The 22,346-nt window shown below is 43.2% G+C and overlaps 1 long non-coding RNA gene across 1 annotated transcript in view; it reads left to right on the forward strand.

The window, feature by feature from the left end:
- Nucleotides 1-2,941: 2,941 nt before the first annotated feature.
- The window catches only part of LOC126100922 (uncharacterized), a 569,132-nt gene continuing 549,727 nt past the window's right edge, over nucleotides 2,942-22,346 (forward strand). Inside the window, exon 1 of the long non-coding RNA XR_007522229.1 lies at nucleotides 2,942-3,024. This is a non-coding gene — a long non-coding RNA (uncharacterized LOC126100922). The remainder of the gene's footprint in view (nucleotides 3,025-22,346) is intronic.

Consider the following 22,346-nt stretch of genomic DNA (forward strand, 5'->3'; position numbering starts at 1 on the left):
CTCCACTTTCACTGTGGATAGCAAAAAATCTAATGGTTCAAATGGCTCTAAGCACTATGGGACTCAACTTCTGAGGCCATCAGTCCCCTGAACTTAGAACTACTTATACGTAACTAACATAAGGGCATCACACACAGTCATGCCCAGGGCAGGATTCGAACCTGCGACCGCAGCAGAAGCGCGGTTCCGGACTGAAACACCTAGAACCGGTCGGTCACAGCGGCTGGCTGAGGATAGCAACGTTATCAGCGAATCTTACCATTGATATCTTTTCATCCTTATTTTTGATTCCACTCTTGAACATTTATTTTCTTTTCGTCATAGATCATTTCGATGTATAGATTGAACAGTAAGGGCGAAAAACTACATCCCTATCTTACATCCTTTTTCAATTGAGCACCTTCTTCTTGGTTTTCCACTCTTATTGTTCTCTCTTGAGTGTTGTACAGGGTGGTCAATTGATAGTGAAGGGCCCAAATATCTCACGAAATAACTACAAAGAACGAAACTCGTCTAGCTTGAAGGGGGAAACCAAATGGCGCTATGGTTGGCCCGCTATAGGGCGCAGCCATAGATCAAATGGATATCAACTGCGTTTTTTAAATAGGAACCCCCATTTTATTACATATTCCTGTAGTACATAAAGAAATATGAATTTTTTAGTTGTACCACTTTTTTCGCTTTGTGATAGATGGCGCTGTAATAGTCACAAACGTATAAGTACGTGGTACCACGTAACATTCCACCAGTGCAGACGGTATTTGCTTCGTGACACGTTACCCATGTTAAAATGGACCGTTTACCAACTGTGGAAAAGGTCGATATCGTGTTGATGCATGGCTATTGTGATCAAAATGCATTATGGGCGTGTGCTATGTATGCTGCTCGGTATCCTGGACGACATCATTTAAGCGTCCGGACCGTTCGCCGGATAGTTACGTTATTTAAGGAAACAGGAAGTGTTCATCCACATATGAAACGTCAACCACGACCTGCAACAAATGATGATGCCCCAGTAGGTGTTTTAACTGCTGTCGCGGATAATCCGCACATCAGTAGCAGACAAATTGCGCGAGAATCGGGAATCTCAAAAACGTCGGCGTTGAGAATGCTACATCAACATCGATTGCACCTGTACCACATTTCTATGCACCAGGAATTGCATGGCGGCGAGTTTGAACGTCGTGTACAGTTCTGCCACCGGGACGATTCACAGATTTTTTGCACGCGTTCTATTTAGCGACGAAGCGTCATTCAGCAATAGCGGTAACGTAAACCGGCATAATATGCGCTATTGGGCAACGGAAAATCCACGATGGCTGGGACAAGTGCAACATCAGCGACCTTGGCGGGTTAATATATGGTGCGGCATTATGGGAGGAAGGATAATTGGCCCCATTTTATAGATGGCAATCTAAATGGTGCAATGTATGCTGATTTCTTACGTAATGTTCTACCGATGTTACTACAAGATGTTTCACTGCATGACAGAATGGCGATGTACTTCCAGCATGATGGATATCCGGCACATAGCTCGCGTGCGGTTGAATCTGTATTGAATAGCATATTTCATGACAGGTGGATTGGTCGTCGAAGCACTATACCATGATCCGAACGCTCACCGGATCTGATGTCCCCGGATTTCTTTATGTGGGGAAAGTTGAAGGATATTTGCTATCGTGATCCACCGACAACGCCTGACAACATGCCTCAGTGCATTGTCAATGCATGTGCGAACATTACGGAAGGCGAACTACTCGCTGTTGAGAGGAACGTCGTTACACGTATTGCCAAATGCATTGAGGTTGACGGACATCATTTTGAGCATTTATTGCATTAATGTGGTATTTACAGGTAATCACGCTGTAACAGCATGCGTTCTCAGAAATGATAAGTTCCCAAAGGTACATGTATCACATAGGAACAACCGAAATAAAATGTTTAAATGTACCTACGTTCTGTAGTTTAATTTAAAAAACCTACCTGTTACCAACTCTTCATCTAAAATTGTGAGCCATATGTTTGTGAGCGAAAAAACTGGTCCAATTAAAAAATTCATATTTCTTTACGCCCTACACGAATACGTAATAAGAAATGGGGGTTCCTATTTTTAAAAAAACGCAGTTGATATCCGTTTGATCTATGGCAGCGCCATCTAGCCGTCCAACCATGGCGCCATCTGGTTTCTCCCTTCAAGCTAGACAAGTTTCGTTCTTTATAGTTTTTTCGTTTGATGCTTATTTCGTAAGATATTTGGCCTGGTCAGGATCAATGGACCACCCTGTATATTGCATATACAGCTACATCATGCGTCTCAGATGTAGCACGAGCGAATTCTGGCTCTTCTCAAAAATTAAAACTGTGCTTAAAAGGAAACGTGTTGATACCATTCCAGACACCGGGAGGGTCATGACAGAACAGCTGAAAGCCCCTCCAAAAGAGGCGTTTAATAATTTCTTCCAGCGGTAGATTGAACTTTGGCTTAATTGCATTGCTAGGCAAGGACAGTACTTTGATGGGGACTACATCAAATTATATGTAAAATTATGTTATTTCCGTTAAAGTTACTCACTCTATTTTTGTATCGCTCCTCGTATGTTAAGAGACAGAGGGAAATCCATATGGATATTAAGGAATATTGTATTTTATAGTTTTGCTCCAGTAATGGTCCAACTTCCAGTGTAGCACCATTGCCACGATTGTTTACCCTTTCGTGCTGCGTGGGCCACGCCTCCAGCGCACCGGACCTCCGTGGCCGCTGCTCAGCACCTGTTCCTCCCGGGCAGCCGGCAGGTGCCGAGCAGCGCCTCGGCGGCAGAAGAGCGACGCTGCCGCCGTCCGCGTGGGTACGGCCGCGAGCGCCCCGTGCGCATGCGCGCGGCCGGCGACGCCGCCGCTGGCGCGGTTTGCGAGCGGCCGCCAGCCGCCGGCCAGTGGGTCCGCGGCTCCCAGACAGCTCGCGCGCCACCGCAAGCCAGGCCCTGGCCACGGCCCTCCAGCAGCCGACGGCGGCGCGTCACTCCCGTGAGTACGGCCGCCGCTTCCTCTCGCCGCCGTGTCCTGTGTCCGCACACCACAACGCCCCTCCGTGTCTCACTGGTGTCCACAGTGTTCCGCTAGTGGAGACACGCGTCGTGTTATTCACAACAAAACAAATCAGGGGCCTCCCTATTACATTGTGACTGCCGAATAAACACGACAACCTCCTGCAATCAGCCTCGAATATAATTGAGCATAGGCTTCCGTGACCATTGTTACTGCTGACCAAAATCTACTAGACGTGTGATTGTATCATAATACGAGTGTAAAACTAAAGGTGGTCTTTGTTATGGTTTATGCTTCACATCGCTGTTTGAACACAATATTTAATAACAAACTGTCTCCAATCAATGCTCAGTGCCTCTTTTCTGTTAACACTTACGGTGCTGCTCTGTTAGATGCCATTACCCGTGGACTGGCTAAAATATCTTGAAGTTATAACTCGTGTGTACAAATATTCAGTCATAATTTCAGAACTTTTAGGTTTATTAGACTTTCTGGTTTGACTACACGTATTTTGCTATTGCTAGTAATAAAACTTGAATACGTAGACGGAACTTCAATTTCGCCGTAATCATAATAGTAATTGCAGAGAACTGCTCGTTTTCAAATATCTAAGCAAACACGTAATCTTTCTGTATACATTTCTTTTACAGCCAGTTTACGTCTAAGGGAACACATAAAACACAATATTCTTTGACGACAACACCGACTTTTCGAATCTGTGAAAATAATACGATAAACGTATGCAGCAGGTCATCTTCCAAAATGTATAGAATTCCTACAGTTTTCAAATGTCGTTTAATCTGAATCATCAAATATTTAGTTTTTATCGTCTATAGACTCGTTGAGGTCTTTTTAAATCAATCTTTGCAAGCGTTTCTCCTCTTCGGTGCACATTTTTGACATATCAAAAACCACACAAAATGCACGAAACGCAAGTCGAACATCACCGAAAGCCTACGAAACAAGAGGCGATAACAAAGATGTCAATAGCGCTACTGTCATCTAGACAGCCTGCAGGTCTCACAGATCATTATAGGAGCCGTAGAAATACTTTCGAAACAGCTGAATGCCGTCATAACTACCGTGAAATAATATTAAGTCCGCCGCACGATAAGTGTTAATATATTAATACAGGCTGAATCATCTAAGGCTTGCAAGATTTTTACTGTATGAACCGGTCAAGATATCGAAATTAGATTTACAGCATGTGATAGCGCACAAAGGGTCGCGTAATTGTCTTGTATCTTTACTTAACTCGTATCAACTAATCGAGTGAGGTAACACATCGGTTAGCTCGTTAGACTCGGATTCGGGAGGACGACTGTTAAAATCCCCGTCCTACCATCCACATTTAGGTTTTCCATCAGTTTCCTACATCCTTCCGGGAAAATGTCGGGATGGATCCTTTGGAGATGGTAACGCTGAATTCCATCCAAACGGGATTCTGAAGCAATTACGTCTTTTTTTTTTTTTGTTAATATAGCGGTATACAATTTTAAGGACTTCCGAAAAATCTGGAAAAGACGAATACAGTGATATAACGGACGTTAATTGGTGCTAAAATTATATATCTGAGAAATATAAAAGTGAAAGGCTAAGCGGCCGTTAGTGGCTTTTGTGGTGTAAACACGGCCAGGATACATCGTCTTGTCAAACCTTTCGACAGTTTGTTTTCAAGGAAGCTGTCATTGAAACACATGTACATGCAAATGAAGTAGATTTACTAAACATCTTCAGATACGCTAGAGGTTATCATATAATTCAAATTAGAATAATATGTCGTATATCGAAGGGCCGAGAGGAAATAAATGATTAATCTTAGAAGAGCAGAGCTATCACCTTGCTGCATGTAACGACGGAGAGTGGCATAAGAGCCCCATATACGCCACAATAGCGAATTTCAGCTCATTCCTCACACGCACGCACGCACACACACACACACACACACACACACACACACACACACACACACACCCGCGCGCGCGCACGGACACGTAACGTTTCAACGCTCACATTAGGAAGCTTTATACTATCATTACAATTCTTTTCAACAAGTTTAGAACGCTGTCAGAAAAATACGTCATTCCAATTAAAAAATACTTGCTTCTGCATCTCGTGGATACAGGAATTATGAGGATTAAATATGGAAAAACAAAATTAGCTGATTCTCTGCGTTTTACCATAACGAAATCTCTGTTCCGATATCTTGAACGATTCACGAAACAAAAGTGGTGTAAGTTTTTGCTGTTTCACTCTGTATATTTAAGATACCCATCACGTTTAGGAATTAATATATGGACGAAATATAGTTAAAATCGACTACACGTAACATCCGGGATGCACTTGAAACTAAAATGCCAGTTAACTGTGCTTAACGCAGCCTTTGCTTTCATTTTGAACTGGTACATCTTTTTTACCCTTATGCTCTCATCCAGTCATCTCCTAGTTCATTACTGATTTTTGAAATATTATTGCGAATTGTCGAGGCCGGAGAGGGATCGACATCGAAGAACAACGATAATAATGTGACTGATCCTGTAGCACTACGGTGTGACCTAGATCGTCGTTTTCCGATGGAAGGTCTTCATACTTAATGAAACTTTTGTTCGTTTGTGATATATTGTAAACGTTTGCAGGTAGGTGACATCATAAACGTACAGCATTCCCACAGTATACACCGCAATGGCAGCGTGAAACACAAATTCACATTAGAAGTGGTTGTAAAATAACATTCCTGTAATATATTAACTGTTGCTGGAACTAAACTGTAATTTAGACAACTGTCTCACTTTCAGAAAGATCGGAATTTGAAGTGTACTCTCATTAAATATGAGCTCACCGTAATGCAATTAAATTACTATTATACTGTTCAAAATGCAATGTGTGCGAACATGATATTCACCTGCTTGATATATCCAGACTGCTAATGGTAGCAGATGCTTTAAGTCAACATGTATTTGCTTTTATAGCGTGAAGACAGACGTATACAGAGAAGATGGTTTTGTTAGTTATCTCCCTAGTTAATTTTTGTCTGTGATGAGAGCGTAATTCCCTAGACGAAATTTCAGTTAATGTATTCTGGTCACTTTCAGTCTTTATTGCATAACGAGTGATTGTGACTTCAAACGTTCATGTTTACGAGAATATGCCCAATATTTCTCAAAAAGTTAGTGACGGAATAGAAATGGGAAACTCTTTAATTCAACGTAATTATGTTTTGCCACTGATTAAAATTCCTGCCATTTGATATTTTTGTAATTTTCCATCTTAAATACCAGTCTGTACAAACTTTGCACGCAGATAAAATAAGTGTATTGTAATTTAATGATACAACAGCATGAACATTTCTTTGATGAGAACATATTCTATGTAGTGAAATGAATTTAACAAGTTTTTGCTCGCAACGGATTATTAATAGAAAGTCTACGCCCGTATACTACTAGTGTATAAAAATGACTGATGTAGCGCAATTTTGACTACAACGTTAGTTCAGTTACTGCTCACGTTTGCAAATGTGATCGGTTTGGTTCTCTTTAATAACATCTAGTCATTACCTAAGCTTTTCGCATTAAATTCTATTTTGCTTCGAAAACTAAGGTAGTGATTAATTATATACCTTCGCGAACAGCGACGTAAACGTGTCGGAAGCAATAAGGAGCAGTGTTTTAACCGATAGAAACGTTACATGGAATGTTTCTTGAAAGACTTATTGTGTGTTCAGCATTGAAAGCAACTATTATTTATACGGAAGCCACTAAATAGGCAGCTAGCACTGCGACTGCAAATTACTGGTCCTTCATCGATACTATGAAAGTCGTGTTATTTTTAGCCACTACAGCAGAGGATAGCGTTGAGCACATAGATGACTGGTGCAGAAATGTAAATATGAAAATCGCAGTTGCTTGCATGCCTGTAAACTCGTGTGTGCTCTGATTGAAGTTTCGCTACTGGACTATTCTCCACCATTACTCATTTCAGATCAGTTTGTTGCAGAACAATTTTATAAACAGTGAAAAAACAGAGTACCAGAATTTAACAATAGATTCTCCAGAGCAATAAAGGTTTGATGCTGGTGTTTATATATTTCAGTTTTCACCATGCAAAACGTCGGTGATTTTGACTACTAGCAAGACATAAACGCACTACATATTTCTTCCGTCGTATCTCGGTTTGCTTATCTGAAGGAAGCATGAGAATACATTTTGTGAAGCTACACAGAGTTCCATCCGTGTTCCTTTGTGCTTGTGCTTCGTGCTACGGCTCAAACGTTAAGTAAAATGATGGATAAAAATTATGAATTGTCCCTAGCGTTTTGCGTCTGATTCACAAAAATAACTAAGGAATATTGTTCTATATATTTCACATTCGACGTATAAATGTACGTTTTACACTGCATCCAGTGCATCTACATATCTTTGTGAGTAAAACTTCTGATTGCGGTGGTGTGAATTCATCGTAGTTTGCCAGCGACTTATTTACGATGAATCATCAAGCCACTATTTGTTAAACATCTCTAATGTTGTAATCTTTCGATACTTTCAGTTTCTCCTGTTAGTCCTGTTTAATACGGGTCCGGCACACTAGAGTTAACTTCAGAGAGTGGGTCACACGAGCGTTTGGTAAGATACCTCCTCTGCATAGTGACTGCTTTTTCCCAGCACACTAACAGTCAGTTTGCTTTACCTGTCTTGAGACGGTATGATCATTTCATTTCACATCCCAGCCAACTGTTACATCCAGGTATTGGTATGGATTGACTGATTTTAGTTGTGACTCAGTGACCATACGGTGGTACTTTTCATTTTGTGAAGTGCACAGCCATACATTACTCAACATTTAAAGCGTGTTACGAATCTTTGGACGACGTAGAAATCGTGATCTAGTGACATTTATGCTGTTTTTTTCGGATAGTAACTTACTAAATTATAGTTAACAGAACCAATTACGAAAAACCTGATGCTACTATTACGAGTGAGTGTAAAACTGTCTTTTAATGCAAATGAAAGAAACGACTTACCTCAGTGAAACATTTTTATCTTTGAATGCAGTCATCCAGTAACGTAATACACTCGAGGCAGCGATTATCCAAGGCTTGATCTGATATGGAAAACCACATTCCTCCATACGTGCAAAATACCCGTCAACTTCGGCCGTCAGTTTCTCGTTTGCAGAGAATCTCCACCCACCGAGGAAAATTCTGGGCTTAGGAAAGAGGTGAGACTGAAATCGCCAAATCAGGTGAATAAGATAGGGTTTGGTAACAACTGGTATATTTGTTCACATAGTTTTGCCACAGCAATGACACTTGTGCGTGGCTGCGCATTGTGTTGATGAAAGATGACTTTCTTCCTTGCCAAACCTAGCCTTTTTTTCGGCTATTTGACCAGTGGAAAGATAATCTATCAGCATAATCTATTTCACATCTCAGAAATCCGACGACGTTTCCGCTCACCACTATCACCTTTCCTTTCTTCGGTGGTGGTGAATCAACTCGTTTCCACTGCTCTGACTGTTGTTTCCTCTCTGGAGTATGGTCGTGGAAGCAAGTTTCACCTGTTGTCGTAATATTGTCTCCATGGCCAGTAATAACGGTAAGGATCCCAGCGGATTTCTCTGACCCAGCGCGCGTAGAGTTACTTGTACATCTACCAAACACTCTCCGTCCAAAATACTATACTATGTCTTCCCTACCAAGTGATGCTTAATTAAAGTAACAATTTAATAGTGTAAAAGCAATATACGATTTACATGAAATCGTACTAACTTATGTTAGTTATTAGTTATTATTATGGATATCCTTTCTTCCAGGAGTGCTAGTTCTGCAAGGTTCGCAGAAGAGCTTCTGTGAACTTTGGAAGGTAGGAGACGAGGTACTGGCGAAATTAAGGCTGTGAGGACGCGGCGTGAGTAGTGCTTGGGTAGCTCAGTTGGCACCTAACGGCCCTGGTTCGATTCCCGATTGGATGGGAGGTTTCTCCGCTAGGGACTGGGTGTTGTGTTGTCCTTACCATTATCAGCCGGCACGGTAGCTCAGCGTGTTCGGTCAGAGGGCTGCGTGCTCTCTGTAATTAAAAAAACCGAGTCAAGGAATCCACGATTAACTTCAATGTATATCTTGTGCCATCCGCCCAGGCCAAACGTAACGAACTATATCGAACAAAATGAAAAAAAAGTTGGTAGAGGACTTGCCCGCGAAAGGCAAAGGTCTCGAGTTCTAGTCTCGGTCCGGCACGCAGTTTTATTTGATGTAACGACTTCAAAGGAGATAATTCTTCCGATGTGAAGCCGGACCATAGACGGGCACAAACCCACGATCATTCTTCATGGATTCCAACTCTCCGAATGCCGTCTACTTTAACGGTAACTATCTCAGTATGTTTTATGGAAGAAAATTATTTTACCTTTTCAAATATCTTTGTTTTATTCACAGAAATCGTTTTGTAGCTAACTGAATACTTCTAAACCTATAGCACGCCGCAGACCAATCCAGAACAAAAGTAAATTCATAAATAAATATTCTCGTAACATACAGTGAATCAGACGTAACCTAGCATCCCCGAGTACTGCAGCGCCTGTAACAGATTGTATGTTGTTATGTCCGGTTACGAATAACTCTCAACTGGGGTAAAGTTCATTTACAACTGTTGCGTGAAAGATGCAGTAAGTCAAATTTAAAAGTATTATCTCTCATGTCTGTGGTCTATATTAATACTATTTCCTGTCAATACGTTTTAACTAACGATAAATTAATACACGCACATCGTGTCATTATATTTGATCCATTTTACAATCCACTCACTAATTTAGTTTGAAACAATGTGTGACCGTACTTCCATTAAAACGTGTTGGTGTGTCACCAAGTCAAACGTTTTCATACTGCATTTGCCAGACTGCCTTTATCAGTAGATTTCAGGATGTCGTGTCACAAGACCCGTGTTGGTATTGTAGATAATTTAAAGTATGTTTACCTTTAGGTATCAAATTTACGGCGTTTATAGAAGAACAGAGGCTGTGAGATGGTGTGAAATATGAAATTATTTGTATATGTGACGAAGAGCAAGCGCCTTCGTACGTTGGCGTACCGACGCCTCTTGGTCGGCGCGGTTTAAAAAGTCAGCCTGCGGGTCGTGCTCGCGTCCGCCTTCTTCCGTCTCGCCGAGGCTGACTTCTGCAAGGTCGTTGAACGACCTCTGCGCGATAAAGCGCCGCCTTTCGCATTGACTCACGGCGCTTCCCTCGCCTCACTGGTAAACACTGCAGCCGCGAAGCACTTTCGGCGAGATTGGAAGTGCCCTCGACAATACGTCTCTGTTCCCTCACTAATTATGGGCATGGGAACAGCAGCCCGTTTTTTAAGGCACAAAACGAAGATGCCTACATTTAGAGGACGTCATCGTTTTCTCGCTGCTGATGATTAGTGCGTTAATAAGCTTCGAAACAATGGAGGTACTCTTAGCAGATGGCGTGAACTGGTAGTTACTTGATTTCACAGTAGCTGCATGCGAGTGAAGCCAATATACGGACTTGAGTTTTTGTATCCATGAGAACATTACGCTTCTGAGACATCATAAGAACCTTGTTGGAATGCAGCAATGGGCCCGTTGTATTAATAAGGAACGAATGTCCCTGTAATTATCTGGAAACGGCAATTTCCCGGGCTTTAAATCACTGTAGTGCCCTCTATTGCGTATCAAATCATTCATCAAGTACACATGCAACAAAACTTATAAGCCTTGTTGCGGGCTTTCCTTGTGCTCCTCGGTCCATGACATCTTGTCTTCTTCTTGGATGCTCGGCTCGATGTAGACGAATTCTTGGAATCTCTATGCGGAGGAGATCGTTGTTGAAGGCATAGTCTGGTATGATTTCTAAGTTTTGACTTTGGTTTCTATGTTCCAAAACTCAAACATCTTTGTAGTTAACCTCTTTCTTGCTTTCGGTTGAGATTCCAGGGAACTGTGCAACATTTATGATGATCATTTCTTCCTGAAAGCTATTCTTTTGTGACATGAATAATACTTGAGAAGAAGGCTAAGTTTTAAAATAAAGTTCATAAACAAGGTAATTGAATGTGTTAGTATACACACACTTTATACACTAAAGAGCCAAAGAAACTGGTACACCAAACTAATATCGTGCAGGGCCCCCGCGAACACGCAGAAATGCTTCAACACGACGTGGCATTGACTCGACTATTGTCTGAAGGAGTGCTGGAGGGAAATGACACCATGAAACCAGCACGGCCGTCCACAAATCTGTAAGAGTGCGAGGGGTGGAGACCTCTTCTGGACAGCATGTTGCTAAGGCATCCCATATATGCTCAATAATATTCATGTTTGGCGAGTTTGGTGACCAGCAGACGTGTTTAAACTCAGGAAAGTGTTCCTGGAGCCAATCCGTAGCAATTCTGGACGTGTGTGGTGTCGCACTGTCCTGCTGGAATTGTCCACGTCCGTCTGAATGCACAATGGACATGAATGGATGAAGGTGATTTGACAAGATGTTTACGTACGTGTTACCTATGAGATTATCAGGGGTCCTACACCACTCCAACTGCACGGGTCCCACGGTATTACAGAGCTTCCACCAGCTTGAACACTCCTCTGCTGACATGCAGGGTCCATGGATTCATGATGTTGTCTGCATACCCGTACACGTCATCCGCTTGATTGAAGAGAGATTCGTCCGACCAGGCAACATGTTTCCATTCATAACAGTTCAATGTTAGTGTTGACGGGCCTAGGCGAGGTAAGGCTTTGTGTCGCGCAGTCATCAAGGGTACACCAGTGTGCCTTCGACTCCGAATGCCCATATCGATAATGTTTCGTTGAATAGTTCGCACGCTGACACTTGTTGATGGCCCTGCATTGAAAACAGCAGCAATTTGCGGAAGGGTTGCACTTCTGTCACGTCAGACAATTCTCTTCAGTCATCGTTCGTCCCGTTGTTGCAGGATCGTTTACCGGTTCAAAATGGTTCAAATTGCTCTGAGCACTATGGGACTTAACATCTGAGATCATCAGTCCCCTAGAACTTGAACTACGTAAACCTAACTAACCTAAGGACATCACACACATCCATGCTCGAGAGAGGATTCAAACCTGCTACCGCAGCAGCAGCAGCAGCAGCAGCGCGGTTCCGGACTGAACCACCTAGATCCGCTCGGCCACAACAGCCGGCTGTTCTTCCGGACGCAACGATGTCAGAGATGACGTCTTTTACCGTATTCCTGATATTCGTGGTACACTCCTGAAATGATCGTACGGAAATATCCCCACTTCATCGCTATCTCGGAGATGTTGTGTCCAAGCGGGATGGGGTAGCCGAGCGGTTCTAGGCGCTACAATCTGGAACCGTGCGACCGCTACGGTCGCAGCTTCGAATCCAGCCTCGGGTATGGATGTGTGTGATGTCTTTAGGTTAGTTAGGTTTAAGAAGTTCTAGATTCTAGGGGACTGATGAGCTCAGAAGTTAAGTCTGATAGTGCTCTGAGCCATTTGACCATTTGAAGATGCTGTGTCCCATCGCTCGGGCGCCGAGTATAACACCACGTTCAAACTCGCTTCAATCATGATAACCTGCCATTGTACGAGTAGCAGGACTAACCGATCTGACAACTGTATCGAACATTTGTTGTATTACACAGGGTGTTACAAAAACGTACGGCCAAACTTTCAGGAAACATTCCTCACACACAAATAAAGAAAAGATGTTATGTGGACATGTGTCCGGAAACGCTTAATTTCCATGTTAGTTTCGTCAGTATGTACTGTAAATTTTCACAATCAACATGTGTGGGCTGACGAGAATCCGCACGCAATTTTGCAATCACGTATTCAACACAGATTTTCTGTGAACGTTTGGGCAGACATTGTTGGTGATGTCTTGATTGGGCCCCATGTTCTTCCACCTACGCTCAGTGGAGCACGTTATCATGATTTCATACGGGATACTCTACCTGTGCTGCTAGAACATGTGCCTTTACAAGTACGACACAACATGTGGTTCATGCACGATGGGGCTCATGCACATTTCAGTCGAAGTGTTCGTACGCTTCTCAACAGCGGATTCGGTGACCGATGGATTGGTAGGGGCGGACCAATTCCATGGCCTCCACGCTCTCCTGACCTCAACCCTCTTGACTTTCATTGATGGGGGCATTTGAAAGCTCTTGTCTACGCAACCCCGGTACCAAATGTAGAGACTCTTCGTGCTCGTATTGTGGACGGCTGTGATACAATTCGCCATTCTCCAGGGCTGCATCAGCGCATCAGGGATTCCATGCGACGGAGCGTAGATGCATGTATCCTCGCTAACGGAGGACATTTTGAACATTTCCTGTAACAAAGTGTTTGAAGTCACGCTGGTACGTTCTGTTGCTGTGTGTTTCCATTCCATGATTAATGTGATTTGAAGAGAAGTAATAAAATGAGCTCTAACATGGAAAATAAGCTTTTCCGGACACATGTCCACATAACATATTTTCTTTCTTTGTGTGTGAGGAATATTTCCTGAAAGTTTGGCCGTACCTTTCTGTAACACCCTGTATAGGCTTCGCCGATCACAGCGCTATATTCTACCTGTTTACATACATCTGTGTTTGAATATGCATGCCTATACCGATTTCTTTCGTGCTTCAGTGTATTTTACTAGGTGGTGAATGGAAAAATATGGGAGAGATGTTCAATATACAATGACTTAAGATCATCAACTGATTTTCTCGAAGCATACGTGTGGAAAATGTGAATGATCCTGGTTTAGACATTTATTTCGAGTGAAAGTTTATTTCGACAGAAACTTTAAGAAAACAGTGAGACTGATTAATGACCAAAGTACTGAAAATTTAAAGAAAACTTAAAAAAAATTCTGAATGAGGTCAATATTACAGTAAAAGTAATGCTAATTCTAAATTGAACAAATTTATTAATGAGCTGGTGTCCATTTTTGAGGGTAAATTTCCTAAAAATGCAATTGCATGTAATAACTGAATGTTAAATAAACGGTGGCTCACTACACCTAACGAGAAAGGGATTGTACAAAATATCCAGAAAACCTAACAACCTAGAAATGGTTTCTTATTATAAAAAGTACACTGACATATTATGGAAGTTCTTAAAAAAACCTAGAGTTGCACTTAGTTACTTGTCGACATCAAAATAAACTGTTCATGTGTCCAGTGTTAACTTGGCTAATACCCATTTAAAGTCAAAATATAACGCTGGCCTTTTTATATTTTACGCATAACCGAGGAATTTTTACCTATGGTGTAGAACCAGTCTCACTTTTTTGTGATGCTACAACAAATTTTTTTTTCGCTGAACTTGCTCCTTATGTCTTAGGCAAGTGTAAGTGCAAGTTATTGCGTGATATGGTTGTTACTACTATACCCAGTTTTTGTTCAACCTAAGTCTAATCTTGGCATCATATTTTAACTTTTACGTGTGTACGCAATTTAGGCATTTAAAAGATTTTGAAAACAGAATTTTTTACATTTCAACCAATCACAGTTCGGATTTCCAGTGGGCCATTGTACCGAGTCAGGTATTTACTCATTTACTGAGCACACTTATCAAAGGTATATGATTGTGTCGGCCACAGCATTCTCTCACAAAAGTTGCTTTTATGAAATATATAGTCAGAAAATGGCTGGATTAGTTCTTTTTTAAGAAATAGAATGCAGAAAGTTAGCATAGGCTGTTCTCGTAATACAAAGAGGGATATGCTGTATCATGTGTATGGGAAGATACTAAAATGGAAGTCCCACAGGATTCTGCCATTGGCAGACCACTACATTTCTTGTTTTATGTTGATGATATGCGATTTTATTTGAATCAGGAGGCAGAATTAGTCCTGTTGGTAGTTACATTTTTGAGATGCCGAGTAAAGAAGTATGGGCAGAGAAAATAACAAATAATTTTTTGTGAAAATTACTGAATGGTTTTGCACAAATAGGATGGTTTCAAACTTTGAAAAAACCAGATTATTTAATTTCATACCGTCAAAATCATCCCACCTCGTGTTACTGAAGTATACCATCAGGAAGTAAAAAACAGGGCAGGAAGCTGTAATGTCTTAGGTGTGCATACTGATGAATACTTTTCAAGAATACATTAGACCAACTAAACTGCTTAGATTCGGTTACCTTTGCCACAAGAACAGTTGCCAACTTTCGGGACATAGAAGCCAGTAAGTTAACATATTTTGGATGTTTTCATTTGTCTTAGGGGATAGTACTCTTAGGTAAAAATTATTTATTGCAGAAAACAAAGTAGTTAGAATTACACGTGGCGTTGACACGTGTACACCTGGCAAGTCTCTTTTTAAGCAGCTGGGAGTTTTAGCCGCAGCCCACACAGTATATTTATTCATTTAAGAAACTTGTCAACAGTCCATTTAAGTTGGAGAGTAACAGAAATAATAGTAGTAAACAAAAAAGGAAAAATTATCAGCATTACTCTTTAATGGATCTAACTTTGTCACAGAAAGGGGTGAAATATGAATTTATAAAACTCTTTGACACTCTACCCACGGAAATAAAATGTCTGAGACATAACAGAAGTTTTGGAAATGCGATGTAAAATTTTTGCTCCTCTTCTGTACAATAAAGGAATTCTTCAATAGAGATAATTAGTCGGTATTTTAAAAAACTGTTAATGATCTGCACGTATCCATATAAATATTATTTTTATACATGTTTTTAAGTTGTGTATTTCTGTTTGTTCCGTCCACATTCGACATCATACCGTTTCTAGTGATTGTGATCTATGGAACCGAACTAACTAACAGAAAACCTAAACTTATGCGGATTGGGACTTTTCTCCATAGTTGCCTTGATCTTTGCGTAGTTCTGGCCAATAAAGTGTTACAGGAAAAAGGCGCATCTCCACGTTTCTTCAATCGAAGAACAACCACTAAAAACCTTCATTGAGATGAAACACAGCCCCTCATTTAACTCGCACATTGACAGATTCTATATACGGACTCCAGAGAGCAACCTAATGAAAAGAAATAGAACTGTTGAATATCATAGCCACATAGAGTTTATCGGTCCTAATTTAGATTTCCCATTGTTTTTCTTGGATAAATCCTAATGAATGGGTGGACGCTTCTGACTAAGAAGCGGTTGTCGAAACTACATTTTTGCCTTTATATGTGCTATCAATACGATTGATAAAAGTACTGCATTACTTTATTGTTTAGTTATTAGAATTGACACTTTTTATGTTTCTTCACTGCCAAAAGATTATTCGATAACATGATTTTCCGCCGAGATTCTGAACTATTTTCAAAAACCTCTGCATCAACTTCAACGGCTAATTTCAAGAGAAACTCATGCATGTGTAATTCATTACCTTCTATCATGTTTTCTTAAATTATTACCCTTTATTGAACACTTTCTTTTTGATTTCAATGCAAGTATGCACGAAATACGACGACAGCTTACCGTTTGTTTTATTTATGATGCACATTCATGATTATGTACATGCAAGTTACGTTTAACTAGGCTTCCAAAGATTAAAATGGCTAGTTGATATTAAAAAACACACGTGTCTACAAATAGTGTACAGCCTTCCCAAAAGTTTGTAAACCTTCAACTTTTTATCTTCGTATGGATCAACAAGAACCATGTTAAAATTGTAATTCTTCTACTTCCCTTGTTCTTCCCTATTTGTCCAGTACACCGTCTTTAGCAATAGAGTGTGGGTAGTACACACAAGAGTAAGACCATTCAGCCACTCAGGCTGTATGGCCTCCCTAAAATTGACGTATAGGATGGCAATATTCGTGCTCATATATATGACTTACCTAATCATCTTCCTTCCTTGAAGAGACCCACGATAGCGAAATGCTCACATCTTATATGTAACTTGGTCAATTTGATCAGTAGACTGGGAGCTCTACTTCTAAGCAGTTCTGACAGTTTAGTTAGCTTTATAGTATCACTGCTTGTAAGGGTCCTTCTTGCAGAGTCTTTGGCACTAATTAGTAATACATTTGAGATGGACATAATTGATTTATGTAAGTCAGCAGGTTTTCGTGGCCGTTGTCACTGAAGTTAAAATCTTCTGGGTTACCAGGCCGCGTCATGTTTCTTCTAAAATGATCGATGTTTCTACCCCTCTGCTGGGATCTTCCTCAGAGTCTTCCGGTGCCCACTACTGCGGACGTCCACGATGCTTCTGGTACCAACTGTCAGTGTTCTAGCAGTAGCGGACACCGGAAGATCCTGAGGAAGATCACAGCAGAGGAGTCGAAAAGTCGATCATTTTAGAGGAAATGTGACGCGGCCTAATAACCCTGAAGATTTTAAGTTCATCGTTGTTTTATTTCGGAATGGTCTTTCTTCAGCCTATTTTATGTTTAACCAAGAATTTTTTTAGTAGACTAATGGCATCTCCATGGGTAGTCCTCTTTTTCCTCTGGTGGCTACCGTTTTTATGGAGGACTTTGGAATGAGAGCGTTCGAATCAAAAATGGTTCAAATGGCTCTGAGCACTATGGAACTTAACATCTGTGGTCATCAGTCCCCTAGAACTTAGAACTACTTAAACCTAACTAACCTAAGGACATCACACACATCCATGCCCGAGGCAGGTTTCGAAACTGCGACCGTAGCAGACGCGCGGTTCCGGACTGAGCGCCTAGAACCGCTAGACCACTGCGGCCGGCTGCGTTCGAATCAGTGGGCTCTAAACTAACCGTAATTTGGATATATGAAGACGATACTTCCAAAGTGTGTCTTCATGGAGAAGATATATTAATGAAGTTCTTGCATCACCTTAGTTCCACTCGTAAGAGCAATCGATTGACTGGTCATCGGGGCTCAGTTCGAAGCGGGATTCATGATTGAAGACAATTCTAGTCCAGTAATAATATTCCAGGCCAAAGACCTGTCTGGGGACTACCCGGACAGTGGGGGTATAACAGTTTGATTGTTACCCACCAGACGGTCCGACAACCAGGAGTGACAGAGGTGCCATTAAAGAACCCCCTTGGTTTCATCGCGGCATCTTTACAGCACAGCGGTACGTTGACGATCCTGTACGCCCTGTTTCGTTGCTCTTCATGGCAAGCCATCCCTGGACTACATGTAAGCAAGGTAATGCCCGTCCGCACATAGCGAGAGTTCGTACTTCATGCTCGCTAAGCTCTAGCATGGCCAGTGACATCGCCGAATCTCTCACGAATTGAGAGCGTTTGGAGAATTGTGGGCAGGGCCCTCCAAAACCCCGGGATGACCGAACGGGCCAGTTGGACACAGTCTGGCATGATGTGCCTCAGTTGGACATCCAACAATTCTGCCAAGCAATTTCTAGCCGAATGCATGCTTGCATAATGGCCATAGTTGGATCAACATTTTATTGACTTGGTCAATTTGTTAAGCTGTTTCTCTTGAATAAATCATCTAATTTTTCTTAAGTCGTGATCATTTGTTAGCTGTAAATTTACATCACATCTACTGATTTTAGTTCAAAAGGCTCTGAGCACTATGGGACTTAACATCTGAGGTCATGAGTCCCCTAGACTTAGAACTACATATACCTAACTAACCTAAGGACATCACGCACATCCATGCCCGAGGCAGGATTCGATCCTGCGAACGTAGCAGTCGCGCGGTTCCGGACTGAAGCACCTAGAACCGCTCGGTCACCACGGCCGCCCGATTTTAGTCCCACTCAGATAATTCCTTAATTCCTTTGTGGTACTTCTTGTTTTTTGCTTGGGGTGAATGTGGCTGGACAAGTCGGGACACGTGTACAATTTTGATAACACCCGGTACTATTTTCCTTGTTTCCCTGATCGTAGTTTCCAATGTTGTGGCGACTCACCATACATAAATTGTAATGAAACACTTTTTCGGTAAACATCAACATAAACAACGTCCGCAGTCTTCTAATCTGCCATAAATCACATTCTCTCTCAGACGCATCAAATGCACTCTATGTCTGACTAGCGCGTCTAACAGTATACAACCCGCTCAAATCTTTAAAAAATATAGTAATGTTTGGCAAATTGTTTGGTTGTGCACGTGGAAAGTAACATAGATGATCGGATAACAGAAATGTCAGTCTTGTGAAACTCTGTAGGGTGGATTTAGAGAACCTGTATTCGACGAAGGATGCGCCTACCATTCCGCTGTCACCGTCATACACCTCGCATATAGTGGCCACGTGAGAGAGATTAAGGCGCTTAGTACAGAACACGCGAATGTTGTTACGAAGAACTCTAATTCCTGCACAGTACAGTATGCGACAGAATACAAATGCGTATTTAGTGCCGCACAACTATTCACATGTAGATCGTTTCACTTACGTTAGCGCAAGTGCGACTTCGAACCATTTACGTGTTCACTAATCTGAAGTAGCCTCCCCTTCAATTTGTATGATCCAATGAATCTTTTGCATTTACTCCAGTTTTTGGCAGTGTTGTTTCGCATAAGTACCAATTGCAAATGTATTATACGGCACAACATTATATCTAGTGATGTGTTGATCATGATTCAGCATGGATATGTGATCTTATAACACACACACACACACACACACACACACACACACTCCCCCTGCGGGTCCGGGGATTAGAATAGGCCCGAGGTATTCCTGCCTGTCGTAAGAGGCGACTAAAAGGAGTCCATCCCCCTCACGGGGGTAGTTAGCGCCTGCGTCCGGAGACGGACGGTTCCACGACCTATAATTGTGGTCTTTTTGGTTTTTCACTTCTCGTTTCTTCCTTCCTTTTGTTGGTTCCTTTCTTTGCTCTACTCCACCTCACTGTCTTCCTTACTCTTTCCCTTGACTTCTCCTTGACTTCTCATTGCCTTCTTCTCCTTGCCTTCTCATTGCCTTCTTCTCCTTGCTTTCTCATTGCCTTCTTCTCCTTGCCTTCATCTCCTTGCCTTCTCATTGCCTTCTTCTCCTTGCCTTCTCTGGTCTCCGCCTCGCCGTTTGAGACAGTCTGTCCTCTTTCTCCCTCTCTCTCTTCTTTTTCCTCTTCTTCCTTCCTCCCTGTGCGTGCCTGAAGGCCGACCCACGCGTTCGCACGCGTAGCCGGTGACGGGGTAACGCGTAATTCCCCGCCCTGGGTAGACATGTAAGGCAAGCGCGTACCCCCTGGTAAAGGCCAGGCCCGGGGAGGGGTGATTGCCTGAGCTGATACCTTCTGACCATGCCGATTGGTCCCTCCGTCTGTTTCTCGGGACGTGTGACCTGAGGTGTAAACATTCACCTAAGGCGGGAGTGCCCTCTGAGAGGGTCCCCACAAGGAATGAGCGCGCCATCGGAGACGCTGGCAATCATGGGGGATTCCTACGCAATGGATTCTACTCCATCTCTCTCGACTTCTGCCCAAAAACGGAAACGTGAACAGCCACCAGTGACAAAAATACTACCGCCTGCCCCACAGTTCCTCGTCGTTTCTCGATCTGAGGACGGAAAGGATTTTTCCTCTGTCAACCCTTTCGTTATTCAGAAGGGCGTAGATGCCATAGCCGGATCTGTCAAATCTTGTACCAGGTTGCGTAACGGTACCTTATTACTAGAAACTGAGAGCGCCTTTCAGGCACAAAAACTGCTTCGGGCCACACTCCTGTACACGTTCCCTGTCCGGGTGGAGGCCCACCGAACTTTGAATTCGTCTCGTGGTGTAGTCTATACTAGCTCCCTCGACGGATTGACTGACGAGGAGATTCAATCTTTCCTCGCTGAGCAGGGCGTGACGGCTGTCCATAGGGTCATGAAAAAGGTCAACAATGACCTTGTACCGACCCGGACACTTTTCTTGACCTTCGATAGTGTTAAGCTGCCATCGCGCATCAAGGCGGGCTACGAGGTTATTTCTGTTCGCCCCTATGTCCCGACACCTACGCGCTGCTACCAGTGTCAGCGTTTCAATCACACTCGACAGTCTTGTTCCAATGCGGCTAAATGTGTCACTTGTGGCAGGGATGCCCATGAGGGTGACTGTCCACCTCCGTCTCCTCGTTGTGTGAACTGTCAGGGTGACCATGCCGCATCCTCCCGCGACTGTCCTGTCTATAAGGAAGAACGCTGTATCCAAGAAATTCGGGTCAAAGAGAAAGTGTCCACCTCGGCTGCTCGCAAGCTATTGGCTAGTAGGAAGCCCACGCTGCTCCCAGCGGGGAAATACAGTACTGTCCTCGCCTCTCCTCGGACTACCAAGGAGGTGGCAACCCAGACATGCGATCTGACCTTCAGCACCACGGTCGTCCGTTCGGCCAGTGCTAAGATCGCCCGGTCGACGTCTCCTCTTCCTCCCATCACCCCACAGACACCAGCCCCTTCATCAGCTTCTGCTAAGACGAAGACCCCGAAGTCAGATGCACGGGCCTTCAAGAAGGAACCATCCCGTGCAGACTTCCTACGTACCTCGACCTCCCAGCCTTCGACCGGTCCTTCCACCAAACGTCCTTCGAAAAAGGCTCATAGGAAGCACAGTTCTCCTTCTCCGCCACGGCGCATTTCTTCTCCCGCGCCACCCAGCGGTTGCCGCCCAAGGCCGTCATCCGTTTCGCCTGGCCGCACCGCTGGTAGCCGTACATCTGGCCGTTCACCGGCGGAGGAAGCTCCCCCTCCCGGCCATCCTCCCGAGATGGCCGATGAACCTATAGACCCCATGGACGATGACTGTCCGCCTACTGATAGCGGCGGCAGTGCTCGCTCGAAGCCAGGCCCTCAGCGGCCTTCGAGGTGACCCCTTCTTTCATTTTCCTTATCTTACGATGGCACTTATTCACTGGAATATTCGCAGCATTCGCTCCAACCGAGAGGACTTGAAGTTGCTGCTCCGCTTGCACCGTCCGCTCGTCGTAGCCCTCCAGGAAACGAAGCTACGCCCATGCGATCAAATTGCCTTGGCACACTACACCTCTGTGCGTTTTGACCTACCCCCTGTGGTAGGTATCCCAGCTCATGGAGGGGTTATGTTGCTGGTCCGGGATGATATTTACTACGATCCCATCACGTTGCACACCGGCCTGCAGGCAGTTGCCATCCGCATTACTCTCCCCACTTTTACGTTTTCCTTTTGTACCGTTTACACTCCATCGTCATCTGCCGTTACCAGGTCAGACATGATGCAACTTATTGCTCAGCTACCTGCACCATTTTTGTTAACTGGAGACTTCAATGCCCACCATCCCCTTTGGGGCTCTCCAGCATCCTGCCCGAGGGGCTCCTTGTTAGCAGACCTTTTCAACCAGCTCAATCTTGTCTGCCTCAATACTGGCGCCCCTACTTTTCTTTCGGACACATCTCACACCTATTCCCATTTAGACCTCTCTA

The sequence above is a fragment of the Schistocerca cancellata genome, chromosome 9 (assembly GCF_023864275.1).
Source record: "Schistocerca cancellata isolate TAMUIC-IGC-003103 chromosome 9, iqSchCanc2.1, whole genome shotgun sequence".
Classification (NCBI taxonomy): Eukaryota; Metazoa; Arthropoda; class Insecta; order Orthoptera; family Acrididae; genus Schistocerca; species Schistocerca cancellata.